This window comes from Adiantum capillus-veneris, chromosome 18, assembly GCF_014529385.1.
Source record: "Adiantum capillus-veneris isolate H3 chromosome 18, ASM1452938v2, whole genome shotgun sequence".
Classification (NCBI taxonomy): Eukaryota; Viridiplantae; Streptophyta; class Polypodiopsida; order Polypodiales; family Pteridaceae; genus Adiantum; species Adiantum capillus-veneris.
The window spans coordinates 19,607,795-19,633,820 of record NC_140948.1 but is presented as its reverse complement, the minus strand read 5'-3'; the positions used below and the strand labels follow the sequence as shown (position 1 = coordinate 19,633,820).

At 42.3% G+C, this 26,026-nt stretch overlaps 1 pseudogene; it reads left to right on the top strand.

Moving 5' to 3' along the window:
- Positions 1 to 3,165: 3,165 nt before the first annotated feature.
- LOC147435311 (methyltransferase FGSG_00040-like) lies at positions 3,166 to 25,694 on the top strand (annotated as a pseudogene).
- The last annotated feature ends 332 nt before the right edge of the window (positions 25,695 to 26,026 follow it).

Genomic DNA, 26,026 nt, shown 5'->3' with positions numbered 1-26,026 from the left:
CAATGATGCAACCTTCACAGAGGCTGATAGATGTCAATTGTTTGGGAAGACCAAGAGCTAGTTGTCGATTCTTCATTTGATGAAGAGCATGCTGAGAGATGTGGCCAAGCCGATAGTGCCACTTGAGGGTTTCTTCTTGCATAGCAGTGTTGGCTATTGTGGCGAAAGCATGAGCCGAGGTAGAAGAATTGCCGAGCGGGTACAACTTACCTTGCCGAGGACAGGTAATAGTGAAAATCTGGTCACTAGGAGCACGAGCATGGATATGACAACCGAGACGAGAGAATTCCATCTTTAAGCCTTGATCAGTAAGGTCGGGCACGGAGATGAGATTTTTGCGTAGACCAGGAACATAGTAGACTTGAGGGACAATGATTTTTCGACCTTCAGGCAAAGTGATCTCAACATCACCATAAGCTTGAGCAGATTGGGTGCTATCATCTCCTAAGCTGACTTCTAATGGGATAGAGAGAGAGGTAAGATTCTTGAGCCATTCCTTGTGGTATGTCATATGATGGGTGGCGCTAGTATCGAGGAACCACATGTCAACAGAGGTAGAGTTGGCATCTAGGAAAGTAGCATACAACTGCATGGGCGGATGGGGCGGCATGAGAAGTGGTTGGCTGGTGCCATCATAGTGAGATAGCTCAGTATAATGAGCTTGGGCTTGAGGATATGGGCTGAAGTTGCCCGCATTAAACCTTTGATGGACGTAGATTGGGAGAAGTCCTCTACTTGCCTGATTCCTCGTTTTCTGATGACAATCTTTTTCTAGGTGTCCATGTTTGTGACAGAAGTTGCATTGAAAGTGAGCATTAGGGTTTCTCTTACCACCATGGTACTGTCGTTGACGAACACCACGATTGAAGTTTGAATGGTGGTGGCGAGGAGGTTGCTTGCTATTGTTGAAGGAGCCTTGGCGGTTGGAGGTATTGCCACGAGGCTTAGCTGGCTTTATGGTGGTGGCAAGTGCCACTGGTTGAGTGCCCGTAGACTGAACATGGAGAGCCTCTTCTTGGTGGATTTTGGCCACCAAGGGTTGCAACTGCAGATCCACACTTGAGGCTTGTGTGGTGATGAATGCCCGCCAAGAGGATGGAAGGGCTGCCAGCAAAATCATGGTTTGTAATGTCTCAGGGATGGCCAATCCCGAGATAATGCCTTCATCAAGAAGAGCGTGCCAAGCATCCACAAACTTGGTAGCGCTTTGTCCTTCTTGCATGTTGGTGTTTACCAGTCTCTTGATCAAGGAGACTTGGTAAACTAAGTCAGTATGCTCATATGTCTTCTGGAAGAAAGACCATATAGCTTCTACCGATTTAAGGGATCGCACCATTTGCACTTGTCGATCTCCACAATGGAGGATGATCTCCATGTGAGTAGTGTTATCTTTCGTCGTCCACTCGGCTGGTACGGGACTTGGAGCCGAAGTGGAGATAACATCCCATAGTTGAAGCTCCTTAACACTAGAATGGTAAACATGACACTTTTATGTCCTTGGACACTTTTGTGTCCTGTTAAGTGACCATTTTTCTTGAATTATTTGAAGAGTATGAAAATGAATTTCTAGGTGCTATATATCCACAAAGTTGCCTTATGAGCTGAAAAAAACTTAGCATTTCTTTTTGAGTATCGATCTCACCATTAACCTTACTCTTGCACAACATTTTTGAACCTAAACTGTGTGAAAAAACGGGTCCTCTTTTTGGCTTTTTTTCAATGGCAACTATACCACTCTAAACTTCATGTTTGTGAGGTTTAGATGGCTAGAGGTTAGGCCTTCATAGTTCTCAACATGTTTTGATGCTTGTAGGGAGAGCTAAGTGTTAAAATTGAAAGTTATGACCAATTTACAAGAATTGCATAATCCTATTTTTTGGCCAAAATTAGCACTTTTATGATTTTTTTTGGTGGCTTTCTTGATATCCAAATTCAATTTTGATTGTGTAAGTGTAATGTATAACATAAAGCTAATCTTCCTTGAGTTTTGGGGGACCTAATATGCTATATAACATAGTATATGATGATGGTTGAGTTTTTTGATTGCTGAAGAATACGATACATTTTAGAGTAGCAAGTATAACTTTCTCAATATTGCTAGTTTCTTAGGCCAATTGTGTGTATTTTGTACGTAGTGACCATATCTAATCATAGACTACAAACTTGGCTAGATATTGAGTAGTTTCTATGGGTTTCTAGAGGTCATAATGCTAAACCCAGTTTTTTCATGTTTGCTGTATTTAGCACTTTATCATTGCCCACGAGGTTCCAATTGTAAGAGATTCATTATCCTTTTGACATGCTCCATGGCTCCTTTTGAATCCAGCGGCCCAAAGGGAACTAAGAAAACATGTATATAGTATCTGTATTGAGCGTGACTATAGAAAGTTTGATGATAGGTCCGCAGAATGGCAAAAATGCAAATTTTTTGTACCTATTTTTTTGCCCAAAAAAAATTAGTGAGGTAAAACCAACCATATGTTTTGGTCACCAACCCATTGAAGTTAACGGGGCATTTTATCTCATGTCCTACAAAAATCCACTCTTATTTATATGCAATCAACCGTAAGAAATTGTTGTTTTGAGCAAAATGCACTGGTCCATCAACTTTGGAGGCTTGTAGTGACCAAGAGATGAGAAAAATTACAAGTTTCTCATTTTTTCCATATGTAGTAGTTATTGAACTATAAGCTCATGAAAGGATTTTCCAAAATGAGTGGATCTACTATGGTTTTGGAATTATTTCCCAAAACCCTGAAAGGACACTTTTATGTCCTGTTAGGTTACCATTCTAGTGTTAAGGTAGAGCTCCATCTTCAACTTCCAGACTTGATAGTTGTTGCCATTAAGCTTATCTATGGTGTGATACCTAGCTTTAAGAGAAGGGGTAGAAGAGCTCTCTGCCATCTCGCAAGGTTCCGGATGCCTTGGGAGAGAGGAGCAAGACGAGTGTCGCTAAGAGGGATTAAGGATCTAGTTGCTTGCAAGCTTGAGTGAGCTGTTAAGCTAATAGGGGCTCTGATACCATGTAAGAATAATCAAACAAACACTAGTACTAATGTTAAGCTAATCACTAATGCGCAAAGTGAGATAAAAGAAGAGTAATGAATATAATGAAGCTAAATTGCATGACGAAATGAACTGATACAACACCTGTTTATATACATGAGTAGGAGTTGATTGTGGGTGGTAGCTAGAGCTAACCAGGGCTCGAATGTAGGAGGTGATTAAGGAGTAAAAGGTGGACCTAAATTAGGTGAGGAGAGTGAGGTGGAGTGCACTCCCACTTACGATTTTTAACACAATTACAAGCCGACTCTGCGTTCGCTATAACGTCCACATTGCTCATCCACCACGCCGCCTCCTCTGACACACCCCCCCCCCCCCCCCCCCCCCCCCCCCCCTCCGTCAAACGCTTGTATCCCAAGGGTGCCATGGTCTCTTTTCCTGGTCTTTATGCAACGGATTTCGCAAACCGGCAGCTAGTCCACAGCGGGCCAGGTACATTCCCGTTTCTCACGTCCGTCAAAGTTCCTTCCATGCTGCAGGTGGTTATGGTCACCTTTCAATCCATGGACTCCTCACAACTCAGAGACCAGGGAAACTGTCATTTCAAACAGAAGAATTACGACGGTGCCGCTCAGCTCTATCGCATGTGCATCGACAAACTGGTTTCTTATGGTGATCAGGCAATTGATGCAAAGTCGCTTGTATTGGCTTATTGTAACCGAGCGCAGTGCTTCTTGCTGCTAGGCAGGTACGACCATTGCATCAAAGCTCTGGAGCTGGATCCTCAGTATGGTAAAAGCTCATTCCGTCTTGGAAAAGCACTGCACCAGATGCAAGAGTACTCGTTAGCTTGCGATGTCCTGGAGAAAACTGGAGAACGTAACTGTCCTAAAAACACTGGTGGCGTTGTAGCGGAGCAGCTAGAGAAGTCTCGAACCTTTCTCGCTCAGAGTACATTGGGAATTATGGCGAGTTTCTGCAGAAATACTTGACGAGTGCTGAAATTAGTTGCAAAGCAGGGCACAACGCTCCCGAATGCAGCGAGTACCTAGAACCTGTGGCCATACGCCTTACACCAGATGGTAAGGACGAGGTCTGTTTGCCACCAAGGACTTGAAAGCCGGGAGCCTGGTTCTGGTGAGCAATGCAATGGCCATGGCTTGGTGGAAAAACTCCAAAGACAGTTTCCGATCTCTGCGAGGAGATGTGGTAACGGAGCTGGTGCAGAGATGCATGAGGTCCAAGGCGGATCTGCAAAGCTGCAAGCCTGCAAGAGCATGTGTCGAACCGCCTCAAGTACACGCGATTGTCGAGGACTGGCAGCTGGAAGACGTCGATGCAGAACGTCTTGAGCGCATTTTCCTCACTACGGGGTATGCATCGGATGGGGAACACAGGTCTGACTCGGCACGTGCGCTGACCGGGTTTGACTTGTTCTGTGGGCTATGGCTGCTCCCCAGTTTCATAAACCACTCTTGCTTCTCGAATCTAAGCCAAATTGACGTTGGGAGGGCGGCTTTTTTCCATGCCACGAGGGATATCAAGGCTGGAAATGAGCTCACAATTTCCTACATTGACGAGCACGATTCCTGGGCATTACACAGGAGGCAGCGTTGCTGTTTGGATTTGAATGCCACTGCAAGAGATGTACTGTTGAAGCGGCATATGACGAGAAGATGAAGAATATTTCCAGCGTCTACACACAGAAGATGGTTTACAACTCATTCACAGATCCTGGTGCGCAAAGGTTTTTGGCTGGATTCTCAGATAGAAGCTGTCATCCAAGACGCCAGCGATGAAGAGAAGTACATCATTGGAACCGCCTACATTGCCGCATACGTGAGCTATTACATGGAGATCAGTTCGGCAAGGAGTTCTATTATCCATGAAGGAGAAGTGCCTCCCCCTGCGTCTTTGGCTAGCGCACTTCGTCTCAGTGTGCCTGGCCATTACAAGACTATTTGTCGTGGAATTGAGCTGGTCTCTTCAGACAGTTGATTCTAGTGTTAGAATTTAGAGCTACTAGTTATGTCGTCAATTCAATTAGTGAAACTGGAACAGGCTGGAACAGGGTACTGAACTAAAATAAAGAATTGAACTGGAATATTATACTGAAATGAGGGACATGATTGGAAGAGATTCAAATTAATAGCTCAAGGATAATCAATACAGTGTATAATGGGTTTAAGTTCAAATGATTAAAGAAGCAATGATTACATGGTGAAGCTAAAAGTGAAGAGCTCGTAAACCTGAAAGTATTTAAAAAGCTAAAGCCAAAAGTCAAGCAAATAAGAAGCCAAAAAGCCAAGAAGCTAAGAAGTTTAATTACAATGTAGGGGATTCTATTTATAGCACCCAAGAGTTACTACAGTAACTGCCTGCGGTAATCCTTGATAGTATGACTGATCCTCTATTTGACCTTCTAAGGGATAGCTCTCGTCTGTGCTGGGAATTTCCTCACCTTCTACATCCTTCCCTCTTTCTTGAATTTTGGTATAACTCCAAAAGTTTTGAAAAAAAATCCACTACCTGATTCTGATTTGGTGTTGAGGAAACCATCTGGTGTTCTGGTTTGGCCTAAACCCTAAACCCTTCTGATTGCTGATTTGATCGATGTTCCTCATGGTTTGATCAATGTTCCTCATAATAATACTCTTTCGATATTGCTAGTTTTATACCATACTTTATGCTTGTTGAGTGTTTGACACCCTTATAATTGTAATTCCAAGGGTGCCAACCAGGGAATTTCCAGTGTCCAACTGAGAAAATCCACCGTCTGATTCTGAGATGGAACTACCCCCAGTATCCTTCCATTGAACCCGCTTTCTCTTGCCCTTCTTCTATGTTGGTGCCTCACAAGTACCAATGCCAGCATTGTCCTTCTGGATAAGTGTCTAAATGGCCTCCTGCTCAAGCTAATCCTGTCTTTTAGTGGACATCTCAAATTCATAAGGCGTGAGTGGATTGTAGGTTTTGGTGTCGGGACCATACAGACTGCGTTTGTCCTTTGTTAGACGATTTTTGGCCAATTTATGACAATGCGAGGTTGTGTGGAACCATCCCTACTGAAGAGGCTGATTTTGTCTTGATTCTAGCTTCAAAGAGAATCTCAGCTATCTCTTTGTATTGTGGCCCCAGTCCTGGCTTTGCAGTGATATCCTTTTGAGGAATTTTAAAAGACTCCACAATCAGTTGAAGTAACCGATTTGTGATCTTCGTCAATCCACGGAGCTGGATCTTCCACTGTCCCATACAGAGTTTGAACCTCTGCATTTCTCCTTGCAAATCCATGACATTATCCATTTTGAGGACATCGTTGATCAGTGATTGCCAGGCTTTCCATTCCATAGTGGCTCGCTCATACCAGTCTTGAAGTTCATTGGTGATGTTGAAGTAAGTGAGCCGATCCACTGGTTCTGGATGTTGAGGATACAAAGTTGGAAAAAATCTAGGCAATTCAGCTTCTTTAGCGGGCAATGCAGAAGAACTGTAGATTCAGGCACAAACTCCAAAAATTTGAGAACAACTTGGTTCTCTTGCTGCAACATCTTCCTAGTAACTCAAACGAGCTGAAAGAGTCTTTGGAGAGTAGTTGCATGTTCTTTTACTGTCATTTGAGTTCGAGATCCCTTACTGCTAGAAGTCTGATCTTCAATGATAGCCTACATCCTTTGATCCAAAACTCCTCTGGCAATTTTCATCTAAAGCAAGACTTCTTTCAGTTGAGTTCTAACCTCCTTCATACACTTGTATGTAGGCTTGTTTCCTAGAACTAGATCCATTTCAAGAGCTAAAGAGTGTTGGTCTACAGTGGACTTTTGCTGCCAATGTGGATTGACTATCATATCATCAGAAATCAGCGTCCACTAAAGTACCCTTTTCAGTAGGCTGGATTTTGTTAGGATGCTCAAGTAATTGACACATCTCTTGATCATGAAAGGCAAGTAATTTTCAATGCTGAATCATTTCCCTGACACCTACATACAACCTTTGAAATCATTCCAGGTTAGAGATAAGAGTATCATCCTCCAAATACTTCCTAGTAATAGGATTTTGCTGATGTCTCTTGTTCAGTGTGATCATGAGCTGTAAGGAGTGTTGCTCATCAGCCTTTAAGGATTCAACCGGCTTTGCTTTTTCCCTTGTAATCTGGACTGTCACGTGACTAGTGTACTGGAGAACCTCTAGTGTTGCCCTTGTTTCCACTGCCTTGCTGCTAATTATCAGATCGCTGGTCCCCCGACTGCTGGTTTGACTGGTCCTTCTGTTGCTTTGGCTGGTCTTTGTTGGGTTCATTGTCCCCTGTGAAGCTGATCCACGAGCTTCATAGCCTGAAGGTGGGGAAGGAGGAGTATTATCATCATCATCAGGTTTATCTGTTGGGTCGTCCTCCCCTTCCTCATCCTGCTCTTCTTCCCTCTCAGAATTCTCATCAGGATCATTTTGCTTATCATCAATATAGTCTATGATGACTTGATTTGCAAAAGCGGTGTTGTACTCAGAGAGCTTATCTTACAAATCACTCTACATGGTCTCCATAAGTGCCTTCAGATTGTCCATATTCAGAGTGACATTGCCTTCTAAAGTCTTGTGGGTAGTCAGCAATGCAGTGTGGGTAGTCAGCAATGTGTTGAAGTCTACCCTCTTCATTCTCAGCATAGTCTGAAATCTGTCAGCATTTCTTACAGCTTCTACCTTGTCTTCATTTAACTGCCTATTCTCCGTTTCAAGCTTGCACAACTTCACTTATAGCTCCTTAATTGTCTGGGCTAACTGGTTTTCGGCAATACTATGCCTAAGAGATTGTGCCCCGATATCTTGTGAAGTTTTAGAACTTGCTGTTGGTTGCTTCCCCGTTCATCTTTTAGCTTCGATACTTCATCAATGGAAGCTGATGCATCCATCATTTTTCCCAAGGCATTGGCAATTGTTTTCTATGATGATTGGATAAGCACCGAGCAACCATCAACTACTATTGTCGGGTCAGAGTGGACTGGCTCATAAACCTTAACAGGAGCCATGTATGGTAAATTGATAATGTAGTGAAATCAAGTTTTTGAAGAATTAGTCAGACTTTGAGAGGGTGATGCTGTAATTGATCCAGTCTATCCTTCTTAGCTATGGATAAAGCCAATTCACTAAAAGGAATTTTGTTGGCTGGACTGGCATGTTATGAACCCTTTCCCTTGTCAGTATTAACTGCCACTTGTTCAGCACTGAACGTTTCTTGCTGGTCTGTTCCATCACTGGTGTTTGCTGGAGTCTATTTTTTAGGTATGGCCGAAGTCTAACCTGTTGAGGACTTTTCAGTAGGCAATAGCTTGGCTTGGCTCTCCAATGCTTTAGTAAAGCACTGATTTTGGCCAACGTAATCTTTGATTTCTTTGATCCACTAGCCACCACCTGTGTGGCCTTCCTCTTCTATCCAATTAGAGACAACTGATTGCCTGGAGCCTCTTCATCTGAAGAGAGCTCAACATTGTTAGTCTCTGGGATGGGTCTCAGACTTCAAGCCATCTGCACCTGGTAATTAGCTTCCGGAGCAGTTTCCCAGTATAGAAAGTACCAGACATACCAAGCTTTGAATACATTCTGAAATTTCAGCTTGGCAGTCCGCTGGAGCACATTTTGAGATAAGATCTAACATAAGTTGGTTTTAGCTATAGCGCCTAGTCTTTTTGCAAGTAGCATAGCAAACAGCTTTTTTGACACATATGTAGGGTTGTTCTTCAGGCTAACAGCCTCAACAACAAACCTGTAGGCTGAGGGGACATCTAGTCCTGCTACTAGGACCCCTTGTGCACTAGCCTTTTGTTTCTTCTTGGTTGGTTCATCCTCTTTCTGAGCTGACCTTATCTGTTCCGCAGACGCTGTCGTTGATTTTGGCTCCTTGGGAATTTTGAAAGTAAAAGCAATGGTGTCATGAGTTTTTTTGACTGTTACATCATTGACAATAGCACTGCCATCCTCAACACTAAAAGAATCAAGAAATTGCTTGATTATGGCCGTGTCAAAGTCTTTCCTTGTAGCTTGTACTATCACATGCAGATCCCATAGCTGCAGTAGTGCTTCGGCCTGCTCAATAAACACAGACCTTTGTATCTTGCTATGTGGGATAAGTGGTAGGGAAGCTTGAAGAGTGTTGATGACTAATGCAGTCTCATCTACGGTATCTTGTATCTTTTCCGACATTTTACTTCTACCCATACACGGTGAAGACGGTAAGTCTGTAGAAGAAGAAGACTTACTTGTATATTCCAGTCCACAGCAAGGTGTGTCGGATAGGGATAGACAATGATCAATAGATTCTTTGGACGAGAAGGTTTGTGGTTGTAATGAAGAAGCCTCAGAGCTTGGTGATGGCGAGTGTGTAACAGCAGGTAGGCATCGTGCAGGATATTTGTGAGGAAGAATGCGCACTCGCCTTACTGTTATACGCGTTCGCGCCATAAAAGCTCCACTACTTACCATTCCTAGAGTTTTGTGCACCGTCGGCAATGTGGCACACATGCATTGGTTAATACTTCCCATGTTCCCTTTAATGATTATCACATGTATTCCTACTGGGCCAGGCCCTTTTCCCCATAAGAATTGGTACTGGCTCAGACACTTTAGTGACTCTGCCACTGACACTGTTTTATCATGTTGAGACTTTTTTGGCACTATCACTAGTTCTGATACTGGTTGTATATGGAAGAGGTTTAAAATAGCTGGTTCTGTCACTTCCTAGTCATCAGTAACCAAAATGCACGTATTTTCTCCTCTGGAAGTCTCTTTCTTATTGGAATAATATAGCTTAATTTTGGCCCCATTATAAACACCTGGCAGCAGTAGTCCAAATAAGTCTTTCAATCTTACTGTGCCATGGAGAATACCCAATCAACTTCATATGGACCAGCCCAAGCTATCTTTAAATTTTGTTTCTTAGGGCCCAATTTGGATTGATAAAGCAAGACCAAGTCTCCTTTCTGGAACTCCCTAACTTTGATTCTTCTATCATACCAGTGTTTTCTTATTTGCTGAACAATTTCCTATTCCAACATGGTCCGTAAGTGCAACTCATCTAGCTATACTAACTCTTCCAATCTTTGTTTAAGATTGTGATTAAAATCTAATCCATAGACTAGGAATTACGAATTCAATAGGCACTACAGCTTCAGTACCATACACCATTCTGAAAGGTGTCATTCTAGTGGTGACTTTGTAAGTTGTTATGTAGGCCCATAGAGTAGTTTGGAGCTTAAGGTCCCACTGATGTGGTTCCTTCTGAATAATCTTAGTCAAAATGTTCTTGATGGTTTTGTTACTGCTCTCTGCCTGACCATTGCACCTAGGATAATAAGGAGTTGATTTCATGTGCTTTATCAATAGCATTTCCATCAAAATTTCCATGGTATCATTTATAAAATGTGTCCCTTGATCAGACACAATCTCAATAGGGCATCCATATCGGCAAATAATGTTTTCAAATAGGAAAACAGCAGTGGACTTTGCAGTATTATTTGGAAGAGCCTTAGTCTCTACCCATTTCGTGACATAATAGGTAGCCACTAAGATATACCGGTTCTTCCTTGGAGTGACCTTCTTAAATGGTCCCATGAAGCCCATACCCCATTTCATAAATACTCCCAGTGGTTGGACTAGAGTAAGGCAGTCATATCAGCTGCTGTTGGCCTTCCCATTCTCTGACATATATCAAAGTTTTGCGAAAACTTCTAATATCAGATATCATCAGAGTTTTCCACCATAATCGATCCTGCAAAATCTTTTTATAAGTAATATCAATGGAGAAATGTCCTCCAGAATCCCCATCATGTGCTCAAAAATGACTTGCATTCTTCCTTCCATTGGTACACACCATCAAAGAACCCCATCTACTCCTAGTCTATAGAGCAATCCTCCTATGATGGTGAACTTCAGACACTTAATAATCAAAGCCTTCTTCTGATTCTAAGTCTAGTTTTATGGGAATCCTACTTTGGAAAGGAACTGATATACATTGTACCATTTTGGTTCTGTGTTTTCCTCAGCTGTTACCTGAAACAACTCTACATCTACTGGCTTGTCTCTCAAGGATATTATTGAGTAGCCGTCAGTACTTTTGGACAGGAAATCAACATCACAATGAGATTTACCGAGCTTGTGAAATATGCAAAATTCAAACTCCATCAAGAACATCATCTATCTAATCAATCTCCCTTGAATAATAACTTTGTTAATAAAACATAATAATGCCTTATGATCCACATAGAAATGAAAAAGCTTTCCCAGTAAATAATGTCGAAACTTGGTAGCACTGAAAACCATTCCTAAGGCTTCTCTCTCCGTAGTAGTATATCTTTGTTTAGTCTCTGACTGGAAAAATACACTGGCTAATCAATCCTCCCTTTTGGTTGATCTAGTATTGCTCCCATTGCCACTCTCGAAGCATCGACATGCACATGGAAAATAACATCCCAATCCGGCTGTCAAAGTACTGGCTTACTGATAATGGCATTTTTAAGACATTGGAAACTCTCGTCACATTTAGCAGTCCAGATGAGCTTGCTGGTTTTCTTTGTGAGCTCATACAAGGGTAATGCCTTGGAAGCAAATATATGAACAAATCTTCTATAAAAATTAATATATCCCAAGAATGAACTTAACTCTGATGTTGTGCAGGGTGCCTTGGCCTGCTGGACACATTGGATCTTATCATTGGCCATCTCTATACCATTCCTGGACACTATATGTCCGAGTAGTTGTTCCTTCTGGACCAGGAAAACAAATTTGAATGGGTTCAAACAGATCCTCTTCTCTTTACAATGTTGAAAAATGATTTCCAGAAAGAGCAAATGCTTCTCCTCATTTGAGAATACAGTGAAGTCATCCATAAATATAGCGAGAAATTGGTGGAGGAATTCACTAAATATCTCTATCATACACCTTTGAAAGGTTGCTGGAGCATTGCAAAGACCAAATGGTATGACCAGATACATGAATGCACCCCATTCAGTAATAAAAGTGGTTTTACTCCGATCTTCAGGAGCAATCTTCAGCTCGTTATAACCGTTATAGCCATCCATAAAGCTATACATCGCATGGTCTGCAATCTCATCGAGAAGCATATCCGTAAAAGATAATGGAAAAGGATCCTTGATGGTTTGAGCATTCAACTTTCGATAATCCACACAAACTTTGAGCTTTCCATTCTTCTTGGACACTACCATAATAGGAAATAGCCAGCTCACTACTGGCGACTTCTGTGATGAATCCAGCCTTAAGAAGGTTGTCGATTTTTTCTTTCACCTTATTAGCATAATTTGGATTATTCTGTACCGTTGCAGACAATTGGTCTGGCATCCGGCTTCAGCTATGTTGACAGACCTTTGGATCTACACCTTTTAGATCGATATGTTTCCATGCAAATGTGTCTTTGTACTTCTGGAACATGAGTCGGGCTTTTTCTTTCATTCCTGGGTTCAGATGCTTGTGTACTTTAATCAATCTAGGATTTTCCTCAGAACACAGGCTCCATTCTTTGATTTCCTGATCATCTGGAAGAAACCAATTAGGCCCACCTCCCTTCCTTTTGGTTGACTCCTCAGCATAAGTTCTGAACTGTCATTCGAAACTTCAGTAACTTCTTCAGAGTGCACTTCTTCAGAGGCCGTTGGTGTTCTGGATTCTAAGAATTCTCCCTTTGAGTCAACTGGTTTCTCTGGCCGTCTAGTTAGTTGAACTGGTCGTTCTCTGGTCGTTCTTCAGGATTCAGTTGAGTGAATTGATCTGAAAATTGTTTCCTCTGCTTTTCAGCTGATCCTTGTCAATTATTACTGCATTTTAGATCTATCTTAGCCAATGGAAAAATATTCATTGCTGCCAGCATGCTCTCAATCTTCTTTACCCCATACTTCTCGCAAAGCTCTTCTGATCATAGTGCCTTCCTCAAGCTTCTAGTGTTGTTTGTTTGAATCTAAATTCTTCTATTGGTACCCTATATTGTCAGAGTCTGATTGACATAGTCATGAACAGCCTGTGCCGTTTGCAACCATGGATGTCCCAGTAGCATCCCGTATGTGCCTTGCACATCCAGTACTAAGAATCTGGTCAACTTTTCTCTTCCCACCCTTATCTGCATACTTTCTATCATCCCAGTTGCCTGCAAAACTCTGTGATCGACCATTCAAACTTTGAAGGGTGTTGGTTTCAAATTTGTGATACCCATTCTTTGTTGAAGGTGTGTCCCCAGGATGTTTACTCCTGCCCCTCCATCTAATATGACACCAGATGGTGGCTCCCATTGTTTTCTAGCTTTGTAGTCTATCACCAGCACTTCATCATCTCTCACAGCTGCTAAGTCAACTGCTCTAGCATCTGCTTTAGTCTTTCTTCGTTGTTGATGAATTTTGCCGCTTCAGGCAAAGTTTTTTTGATGTCTTTCAATTCAACTGTCAATTTTTGAATTCTTTCACAGATCGTAACATGAATTTCTTCTCCCTCTTGATCAAAGTTATTCTCAGAACTCAAGGGATCGGGACTATCTGCACAGTGCCACTCCTCTATTCTAGTGTCTGTTGTGCCCCTTTCATTGTTTCCCATTGCAGTCAAATCTAATTTAACATTCCCTAGATCTTCCACCAATCCCTGAACTGCAACCTACATAGTCTCAGGAATCCCCGACACCCTGACTGATCTGGTTGTGTTTTCTCAGAAGGCTAGGTTGGTATCTTCTGAATGACCCGAGCCTCATAACTTTCTGGTTGCTCTTCTAGCTTCTTAGCTAGATCTTCTGTGATCTGAGCCGCCAGTTCTCTCTGCTCCTGCCATTCATCGACTACCTTCTCTTTGCCCTTTGCCTTCCATACCTCCCTCTGTTGAGTCCATTTTCTAGTCTTAGGACCGACTGGTTTTTTCGGCTTATCTGGGATTTCCTCAATGACTACCCCTTCACTACGTTTAGCTGCTTGTACTGGAACTGTCTTTGGGGCTTTTGCCTCAGTAGCCGCAGTGCTGGGTGCCTCTGGACATTGAGCTGCAAAGTGTCCATACTCAAATTTCTAATTCGGACTCATTTCGGCCTTCGTTCCACTACAGCCAGGTTTGTGCAGGCAATTTCGTCATTTTGTGCAGAATTTTTATCATTACCAAATATTGTATAAAAGGTCCCATACAGTCTACTATGGGTTGTGCTGTATAGCACGTATTGGTCTCACTCAGTTTCTCCTCATTTTGGGCAGTTTTCACATCAGGTGCAGGCATTTTCCATGGTTGACAACAACACAAATGTGTTCAAGATGTTTGTTGTTGAGGACAGATTGGATGGGGACAATTACCCTATGTGGGCTTACATGATGCAACATGTTCTTGTGTCAAAGGGCGTCTAGAATATTGTGCAGGGTATTGACGTACGTCCTGGTTCGGAGAATGTAGGCAATGTTGAGGATGTTGTAGGTCTTGCTACTATGAGTTGTTGTCTATGGCTAAACAAGCTCGCTGGGATGTAAAGGATGCGCAGGCTCATGCATTGATTGTGTTGTTTGTGAAGCGCACCATTACTCCTCACATTCATTCATTGGGATACACTAGCAGGTCTTTATGCAAGCCACAATGAGACTAAAATTGCTTTGCTGCATAAAGAGCTGGAATCAGAGATTATGCATGAGGAAGATTATATGGACACTTTCCTTGCTGGTGTCAAGGATATCAATGAGCAACTTATCTCTGCAGGTGAAATCATTTCAGAAAATTCCCTTGTGCAGACTGTTCTTGATGCCTTACCAGATTCATACCAGACTTTTGCAAGTACTTGGAGACTGATGACCCAAGGAAATCTTGAAGTTGTCAAGTTTGATGCATTATGCACATTGTTGTTGCAAGAGTCACTTTCCAAAAAAAGCACGACTAGGCAGCGTGCAGTTGAACATGCTTTTATTACTTCTCAAAGAAAGAGTAGTAACAACAATGCAGCCACTTCTTATGATTCTACTGCGAGAGGCAAAAATTATGTTCCTAATGCTTCTGCTAACAGCAATTCGTATGAAAATTCTGGTGATAAGGGAAAAAAGAAGATGCGTTGCCATTATTGTAAAGCTTCATTTGATCAAGCAGTGTCCTAAGTTGAAGTACAAAGAGGCTAAGAACAAAGAGGGTGGTTCCACTGCAAATGCTGGTGCCACTACAAATGCAGCCATTGTTGAGTCTTCTGTGAAAGGAGACTGTGATGCTGATGTTGATGCAGAATGGGCTTTTACTGCAGAGTGCACTTACAATCCTGCTGTCCATGATGCATGCATGTCAGTTGCTACAAATTCACATGCATGGTATTTTGATAGTGGCGCTACAAAGCACATTACCTCACCTCTCTCGAGTCTGTCCCTCATGGGAATTTTATCACTTGTGCCAACAATGCCTCTTATCCGGTTCAGGGAGTTGGAAAGATTGTGCTTATTGTTGCAAATGGAAGTCCTTTCACACTTGTTGATGCACTTTATGTACCTGGGATCAAGAAGAATCTTTTGTCTATATCTGCACTTGCTAGACTTGGACTTGTAGTCAAATTTGTGGATGATGGATGTACAGTTCAAGATCTTAGTTTTGGTGATGAAATTGTTGCATCTGGCCTTTTGTGTCATGGGCTATATAAGCTCACTTTGTATGATAAGTGTGGATAAAATTTTGCAAATGCAGTTGCAGATTCAAGGACTTTTTCAGATGCAAAACTGTGGCATGCACGTTTTGGGCATTTGAGTTTTGCCAGTTTGCTACATTTGTAAAAATCTGATATGGTTGCTTCTTTGCCACCTCTTGAAGCACTTGTCAAACATGTTTGTGAAGGATGTATTTTGGGTAAGATGCAGCGTTTTAAGTTTCCAAAGGATGGTTCAGTTAGGGCCTCATGCAGGCTGCAGCATGTGCATAGTGATGTTTGTGGGCCCATGCAAACTCCATCCTTGGGCAATTACCTGTACTTCATGAATCTCATTGATGATTACTCCAGGCATGCATGGGTATTTCTGCTTAAAGCAAAGTCCGAAGTTTTTATGTGCTTCAAACAATCTCTGGCTATGGGTGGCTATGACTGAAAATCTCTCGAAATGTACTATGGGCACCCTCCGTCCCTATCGAGGAATCCCAAATGTCGAGCAAGAATTTCCAAGCAATCCCTAAACCGAGCAAGACAGGGCAAGGTACACTAATTAAAACCCAAAGTCAAACAAATTTTTTGAGATGATTTCAAGAAAGGAAAACGTTACTCAATCCTAGACCTCTACCCAAGGGTTAAACCACGAGCCTTATGCTAAATAAATTAAGGCTCTTGCCACTAGTACAAATCTCAAGACCAAGTAGAGAGGAGACTGACCTTCTCTTCACTTCTTCTTCTTCTTTTTAATTCTCCTTTGTCTCTCTCACTCTCACTCTCTCTAACTCAAGTTATTGTGATTTAATGTACAAATAAGTTGTTATATAGATCATGGTGGGGGAACTTTGGAAGAACTCTATTGCAATGTGGGCATTATTTTAAGAAAATCCACATCATGGTATATATTGAGTTTTGCATCAACCCATCATATATAGCCAGCCATCAGGGTTATTGCAATGATTTGATAAAAGACTCAACAAGGTTGATAGTCATAATTGATGTACTGAGGACAACTTTGTGCTCGCACATGGCCTCTCCATTTCACCTACCTGTGTGTTTACTAATCATGGTTACAACCTCTCCCCTTCTGGGACACTCTCTTTCATCTCTTTTGCCTGTGTTGATTCGTGATAGTGCTGAATAGCTTTAGAGAAATTTAGCGTGAAACCCTTGATATATTGATATAAATTCAATGCACCTCTTAGTGTTGTTTTTTTTTAGCACGAGTCTGGAATCTATAGAGCTATCTACCATAGCCTCAACCCATTTTCCTCACGCAAAGATTGACCTTGTAGAGGAGGCTCAACTACTGAGCACCTCTCTCAGAGCCCAGTGCTTCATTATCACTGTAGCCCTCTCTACTACTTGCTGACGGCATTGTTCCTAACAATGCCGTTAGTATCACAATATTGTTCCTAACAATATTTGATACTAGAATCTCGAGGCAGCCACAAGAATATCCTCCCACTTCTGTGAAAAGCCCACCCATGCAAACACCTGCGCACTGCCTGCAGCTGGTCGCAACGAACCTAGTAGTGGTTCTCTCGTCAGGCCTACATTGAGCCCGCCATTTTCTTACTGCTAACCTCGGCATCGTGGTTAAATCCGTCCAAGCAACACTTGGCGCAGCCAACCCTAACGCATTCTTGCATGCTTCCGCTCACACAAGAAGATTTAGAAATTTTCTCATGTAGGAAAACAGAGTCTTCTTTAGTGTTTTTTGTACAATGCAAAACATCATGAGCTTCTGCTCAAGAGGCACTACATACCTAGCTAGGTACGATTGGGGGCAGGGGCCATGCCCCTAATCATACTAGCCAAGTATGCAGTGCCTCCCTCACAGAAGCTCATGATGTTGATGTAAGTCGCAATGTGGGAATTATTGTGAGAATTGTCCAAAACTTCTTGTGTCAGTTTCTTGGCACTGAAGCTGAGGGTGTCACTACCTCCATTGAGGACCCTCTCAAATCACCCTACTCTCTCGGTGAAATCCACCCAAGCCCGGCCTGCCTCTACAGGCGAAGCTCTTCTAATGAAGCAATAAATGCTTCCTTGATGACGTTGTTGGCTTTTACTGCCACCAAGTCGACTAGGTTTTGCTTAGCAGCCGATGATGATGGTGTTTCCCATTAGGTGACAATGTGGCAAACCCTGCAGATAACGCATAACTTGCAATCAAAGCTCTTACTCCACCCTGATCCCAGGCCTCTTGATGTGGATGATAATGCTCCTACAGCTATGACCTTGCTGCTCGAGATACTGCACCAGTCCAAGCCACACACTCTACACGGGTCCTTGTTAGATAATTAATCCATTTCATCACACCAATCAGCAACCCACACACGTGGTCAGATGCCAAACGGCCTGCATTCCCATGAATCACCTGGAGTGAACCGTATTGTAACTGCCATACGTCCTGTATATAAGTGTCTTCCCTACTCAATACATATCTCATTCTGGCCTATCGCCTACAGCTTGCCCACGCCTCTGAGTGTTCTCTCTCTCTCTCTCTCTCTCTCTCTCTCTCTCTCTCTCTCTCTCTCTCTCTCTCTCTCTCTCTCTCTCTCTCTCTCTCCCTTTTCTGTGAGTTCCCTTTCTCTCACATGGTATCATCGTAGTGAGAGGACGATCATGCCTTCTCTGTGCCCCACCATGAATCCCCCTGTGCTGCAAGTGTTGCTATGGGCGATGAACCTCATCATGGTTCTCCTCGCTACCCTACAGCGAGCCCTCCATAACTTCTGCGAACTCTCTACAAAGGCGAGGTGTTCGTCCTTCAGGCCCGATGGCTCCAAGGCTGCTCAAAACCCACCTTTCCCTGCAGGCAGAGCCTCTTTGCAGGTTTTGCAGCCAAAGACGCTCTCTCAAAGAATGGATCGTGAACCTGCAAAACCTCTCTCTAGCCATCCACGCCGGCGTGGATTGCTAGAGGGAGATGATTGCACCCTGTGAAGTTGTGTACGAACATCGTCATCCACCTTTTCCCACCCTCCAAAATGCAAATTGAACCTGGAAAAAAACTCTCTCTAGACATCCGCGCCGGTACGGATGGCTAGAGGGAGTTCGGACTTTTTTAAGATCTGACTCATACCAAGGGGGATTGGCAATAGTGTGAAAATGATCAACGTACAAAAATGGGGTCGCATTTGGGAAAAAATCTATTGTAGTTCTTGAACTCTAACTACTACCTTGTGAAAGTGGAGGCGGTAACCAAAGTTCACGGGTAGATTGCCTGTCCACCCCAACTTTACTTGCCTTTAACATGTAGATATCTGTCGACCCCAACTTTTCTTGCGTCATCTTAGCCTACCTTGGCATACTACTAGCTGCAAGATTCTCCAATTTCCAAAATTTATGGGCACCTTTTCTAAACCCATTGTATGCGGCTTGGTTTTAGGGGAAGTGGCTATGTAGCTTCACAGGCATGACTCAATGTGTGCATTCATACTGTCTGACGAAGGCGGCTTCATAGGGTGCAATCCATCTTCCCAGGGCGCTTTGTAAGTGGAACGGCATTTGGATATGTTGAAAGCTTGAGCATTGAGAAGACTTGGCTTGTTTTCCAAGCACTTGGAAATATAGCATTTACCTACTCCTTCATCGTATATGATACTCGTAGAGATTCAGGCAAAAACACCCCCTTATCTTGCTTAATTTTTTCTAATAGTTGGCATCGAAATTTGAGTGCTTCCTTAGTTTGTAGTGTGTTTTATTATTATTTAGGTGTGCATTTAACTTATAAAGCAAAGGGATCGATATCTTTTACTAACTCTTAAGTGGGATCTTGAGTGATTGAATAGATCATACTATTTTGTTTGACTGACTATTTATTGTGCACTATGAAAAGCAAAGAGTTTAATCTGGTAAATTTGTGAAAATATTCAAATGTTAAATCTATCACACAATCGTAAAATACATGGCCTTCAGGAAAGCAACTTATGCTTTTAAGATTTTGTATTGGTAACAAGGAGACATCTAGTTGAAGCTAATATATCGTTTAAAATAAGTCCCCATTTCATGTAAAAATCCTATCAGGGCTGACACCTCTCTCTCTCTCTCTCTCTCTCTCTCTCTCTCTCTCTCTCACACACACACACACACACACACACACACACACACACACACATTCACATACCACCCTCTTCGGTGTAGGCGGATGAATGTATGTATGATTGCAATGCACAGAACATGTGTATACCTTCCCTCTCTCTTCCATAAACTACTTCTATGTGTAGTAGTTTCATATATGAGAAAACAAATTGTGTTGTGTAAAACAGGATACATTGAGGGCGCCTCCAACAGAGAATAAGACAATGAAAAAAGCAAGCTTGAGGGGCATAGTCGTGACTCAGTGTGTGCATTCATATTGTACGTGCCACAACACCCCAACATCAAAATTCCTTTTTCCAATAGCCACGCATTTAGACTATTGTTGTAATGTCTAGGTACAAAAGACAACGTTAGCTTTTGTAGCAACGGATGAGATACGAGCTTGTGGTTATGTGATTCGCAACTAGAGGTGAAGGTTAGAGATCAAACCCTTGTCTCCATTTTGCACCAAAAAGTACCAAACTTACCTCTATTCCAAGGGGAAAGGCGTCCCTCTTGTGGGTCCCAAAAGTGAGTGCCTTTTTTTGAACCAATGGAGGCTTGCTAGTACAAAGGTCTAGGTAGTTCAACCCCCCCCCCCCCCCTAAATTTATTGCATGGATAGCCAAGTTGAACCTCCCTCTCTCTCTCTCTCTCTCTCTCTCTCTCTCTAACAAACTGTGCCAGCTCTGATGGCTAAAGAGTGATTGGCCTTGAACCTAGCTACCCTTTATTGCTCTAAATCTACTCCTTTTGAATAGCATGTCCTGAGGTGAAGACTCGTTGGATAAATTTTTGAGCTCACTTGGGATTGTTCGTACCACATGAGAGCTTCACCTCTCTCTCTCTCTCTCTCTCTCTCTCTCTCTCTCTCTCTCTCTCTCTCTTGATACACACACATGTATGTGTGTGCGCACGCGCGTGCGCAAACATATGTATATATACATATATTATAGGCATGGTTAGAGATAGGTGCAAAGGAAAAATAAAAACCAATGTACTTGACAATGGAGAATTATGAACATCACCATACAAAAAATAACACATCATGGCATGAAAGTTAATAAATTTAGAAAGCTCTAGTTGAGCTAGATGCTTATAGATGCATACTAATATTTTCTCGGCTTTATCTTTGCTCGAAAAAAGTCGCTCGGTCCGTGGTAAGACTCGTTCCTATCGAGGGGGAGAGAATATGTCTCATGAATTTAATGCATTTCTGGCTAGTCGTAGGATAAAACACCAATGTACAATGCCTTATACGCCTCAGAAAAATGGTGTTGCTGAGAGGAAAAATAGGTCACTTATGGAAATGGCACGATGTATGGTCAAAAGTCAAGCTTTGCCGCATTCTTTTTGGCTTGAGGCCATCATGTGTGCCACTATGTACTTAATAGGTGTCTCTACGAAAGCTTTGCAGTCTATTACTCCATATGAAGCATGGCATGATAGAAAGCCTTCTATTGAGCACATGCGTGTTTTTTATTGTTTGGCATATGATTTGGCACCACAAACACAACACAAAAATTTGGATGATAAGGCTGTCAAATGTATTTTTGTTGGTTATAGTGCTGAAATCAAAGGTTATAGGTTGTATCATCCGCAAACAAAGCATATTTTGGTTTCACGGGATATAGTGTTTGTGGAAGATTCTGTTCGGCCCTTATTTTCATGTACGAGACACAATAATGTAAGATCGCAGTTCATTTATGACACTTTGTTGCCTCTTCAGTGGTGGAAGTTGGAGTGTAAATTCCAATGAGGCAAATATACAGCCTATGGGGATTTCCAAAAATATTACAGATCAGCCTATTACTGATGCAGATGTACATGATGTACTTGATGAGGAAAGGGCTGAAAATGAGCATGCTAGAGGTATGCCAAAATGGTTGGTACATACATTGCGTGATAGTAAATTGGATGTACTTTTGTCTTTTCGTACTCGTTCAGGCTTTCCCCATGCATCTTATGCATCAGATTGTTATGATTTGGCTGTGTCTTTCTTACATGATATTGAGGAACCTTTCTCTTTTGATGAAGCACATAATTCAGAAAATTGGATGGCTGCCATGCAATCAGAATATGATGCACTTATAGAAAATGACACATGGACTTTATGTGATTTGCCTTCTGGCAAAAAGGCCATTGGTACAAAGTGGGTTTACAAGTTGAAATGCAAGGCGTATGGTGAGGTTGATCGCCATAAGGCTCGACTTGTTGCAAAAGGCTATGCACAGCAAGTGGAAGAAAATTTTGCTTCCACTTGTTGTATGACTACTGTTCGTTTTCTATGTGCATCGGCAGCTCATTTTGGTTGGGATGTACATCAATCAGACATTGTTACTGATTTCTTGATGGTGACATATTTGAGGAAGTTTATGTAACGCAGCCTCATGGTTTTGTCATGAAAGGTGCAGATGTAAGAAGGCTTTTTATGGGTTGAAGCAATCTCCTCGTGCTTGGTATGAGAAAGCTGACACTCATTTGTTCAAACAAGGCTTTTGTAAACAGTTCAGCAGAAAGCGCAATATTGTATGTAAAGTGTGAGGGTGGTGTACTTCTCATTGTGGTTCTTTATGTAGAGGATATGCTGATCACTAGACCAAATGACAGACATATTGCTGAATTTAAGGCTGAATTTAAGGCTGATTTAAATGCTCCTTTCAAGATGAAATATTTGGGGTTGTTGCATCATTATTTGGGAATATAGTTTAAGCAATGTGATGGTGGTATTGCCTTATGTCAGAAAAGTTACATAGAGACATTGCTATGTAATTTTAGACTTGAGGATTGCAAACCTATTGCCACTCCCATGGAAACAAGTTTGAAATTCAGTCTTCATGACGCTAGTGATCCTGTTGATGTCACATTTTACCAAAATACTGTTGGATGCCTCATTTATGTATGCAACACGAGGATGGATATTCAGTTTGTAGTCTCACAGGTCATCAGATTATTGCATAGCCCAGGGTCTAAGCATTGGCAGGCTGTCAAGAGGATTTTCCTCCACGTTAGTGGCACTTTACATCTTGGATTGTTTTATCCCAAGGGGGGATCATTGCCGCCAGACTTACATGTTTTTTTGAACTCAGATTGGGCTAGTTTTGACACTCGAGTGTCCACAAGTGGTTTTTGTTTCATGCTTGGCAGTTTATGTATATCATGGTTGAGCAAGAAGCAACCTAGTGTGGCCACTTTGAGTTGTGAGGCCGAGTACAGAGCAGTCTTCACAGTTACACTTGAGTGTGTATGGCTCAGACGCCTTATGGATGATTTGGGTGTTGGACAGGACACTGCCAACACTATCTACATTGACAGTCAGAGCGCATTGGCAATTGCGAGGAGCCCAGTATTTTATGCTCGTACAAAGAAAATTGACGTGCATTACCACTATGTGAGGGTGAGGCTCTCAAGAGGAGAGATCAGCTTGGCTTATATGCCAACACAGGAAAACCTTGCAGATCTTTTCACAAACACATTTTCTTGTGAGAAGCTCTAAGCTTTCCGCAAAGATTTGGGCTTACTCCCCTTTGTGGACGGACCATGTCCTCAGGGCATGGCACTTCCCTTTACTCATGTGCTAGCTCTCGTTCACTGCATCACTCCAGGGGGGATTTGTTACCATATACATGTGGTAGTGATGTGTATGAACACACTAGGACCACCGGGGAATTTTTTCCCTCTTTAGGAGGTTTTTTCCCCTGTGCATTGTATATACGCCCATCACTCTAGGGCTATCTATCTTTCCATTGCACGCTAAGTAACAATCTCTCTATCGTGTGCCTTGAGCTTCCTTCATCTTCTCCAAGCTGTGTGTGTTTCTCTGCAACCCTAATTCCAACAGCCAATACCTCCCTGGTATCTGCCGCGCCCAGTACAGTGCCATTGGTACCTGATTTCTCTTCTTGGGGTACACTGGTTGTCTGTGCTCTAGCTAGTTGAGCATTGGTAAATGCTACTACAGACAAATCCTTTCCCTTCTTGAAGTGATGAATGCAAATACCACAATTGTTCCATAAATGACCATATGCTTTGTAATAGGTACATTGTGGACATTCATTGGAAACATGATCTTTCGATTTGTACCTTGAGCACTAGGTTTCCATTCTCCTAACGGGTTGTCTGGTCTTGCTGATTTCAGTAATCTGTCGGGTCATTTCATCAATCTTTCTGGACCAAGACTCCTTCTTGGCCTTGTCCTTTCCCTTTTCATCTGAGCTACTATCAGAGCTGCTGAAGGTCTCACAAGAATCAGAATTCTCAGTGGAAGAACTTCCATTGCTGGACCTCCTCTTCTTGTGACTTCTCTCCTTCTTAGCTTGTTGTTCAAGCTTCAAATCTCTCTGCACCAAATCATTAGATTTATTTTTTGGTGCAGGTACCTCCTGTTCTCTAAGATTATTACTACGGAACCTATTTCGGAACCATACATGTAGCCTCTTTTCTGATGGTGGCTCCTAACTGCCTGGTTAATTCCTTGATCTTCTCTACATAACTTCTCACTTACAATTTCCCTTATTTAATATTATCTAGTTCGCAGAGGATGTCCTCATCACCCCTGTTGTCTAAATATTCAAATGTGAAAGCCTTGAGCAATTTGTTGTATGATCTGATTTGGCAAGCCCGGTAACGGTAATACCATTTCCTTGCTGCATCTTTCAGTGTCTGAGGAAAATATTCTCCCCAGTCATCTTCATCAATATTCTTCAGCTCAACATACTATTCAAAAGCTTGAATGTGAACATCTGGATCATTGTTCTTTCCTCCTTTGAACATTGGGGAAGAGATTTGCAATGAAGAAGTATAATCATGCCGGTCGGCATCGTCTCTGCTTCTTTTGACCTTGGAATTCTAACCTCGTCTTGAAGACTTCCTGTAGTTATCTATGTCAGCATCCTTGTCAACTTCTTCTCCAGTTTTAGTCTATGTCTCTTCTCTGGCTTTCCTGTTGGAACTATGATGACTACCCTTGGCCTCAAGTGCCTTGTGTGTGGACCGAGAACTCCTGGTTTTGCGTTCTTCCCGCTCAGCCCTGCTCCTCCTGGAATGACTGGAGTGTTGAGAGTCCCTAGCCTCATTTAGCATGACTGTGCTCCTCCTGAGCCTTAGTCTCACTCTCAGGGTCCTTCTTCGGATCGGACTCTCTTTCTGATTCCTCAAGAATAGGGTCGACGCGGTTGGAATCAGTGCCTAACCGGGTTGACGGTTTGCGACCACAACTAGCTTTGGGCGTCATCAATACAACTTAAAATTCTAAGTGGGAGATAAGATTTTTCTAAACATCTCTAACCACCGTGATCGCCAAAATGGAATTGGAGCTAGTCTCTTCAGACAGTTGATTCCAGTGTTAGAATTTAGAGCTATTAGTTATGTCGTCAATTCAGTTAGTGAAACTGGAACAGAGTACTGAATTGAAATAAGAAACCGAACTAGAATATTATACTAAAATGAGAGACATGACTGGAAGACTTAAAAGAGTGTTTGGAGATTCAAATAAATAGCTCAAGGATAACCACTACAGTGTATAATGGGTTTAAGCTCAAATGATTACTGAAACAATGATTATTACAGGGTGAAGCTAGAGACAAAGAGCTCGTAAACCCAAAAGTATTTAGAAAGATAAAGCCAAAAGTCAAGCAGCTAAGAAGCCTAATTACAATGTAGAGGGTCCTATTTATAGCTCCCAGGAGTTACTACAGTAACTACCTGCGGTAATTACTTCTAGTGTGACTGATCCGTTGTTCGGCCTTCTAAGGGACAATCCCACCTGTTGGGAATTTCCTTGCCTTCTACATGTCGCCTTCGTGATGAGCTCTATGCTCCTTTGCAGATGAGCGACTTTTGCAGCTCGAGAGATTCCGACTGTGGCCAGAATGAACAAACGGGACTAGTGCTGCTTCGTCGAATGGAGGCATGGACATGGCCATGGCAGATAAGGATGAACAAACAAATGGCACAACATGGGCTATGCAACTAGTATTAAGGTTTGAATTAACAGTTTTGCAAATGTTCTCTCCACTTATCCGGCACTTAGTTTTCCTTTCAAATTACCACTCCCATCTGCAATCGCTGGTAATTCGATAAAATTGCAAAAAAATTGACACCACATTTGGCAGAGGTGACCGCACCTACTAACAGATCAGATGCTCTATAGGACTCAACATTTAAAGAATAGTTAAATTTAGCTGCTTTCTTGTCTAGCATCGATTGTGCATCCATTGCTATCTACACCTTGGAGATGCTCCAATGTCACACACACAGTATAGACAGAAGAGCATCATGAGTGACATGAGTCTGATCATATGCACA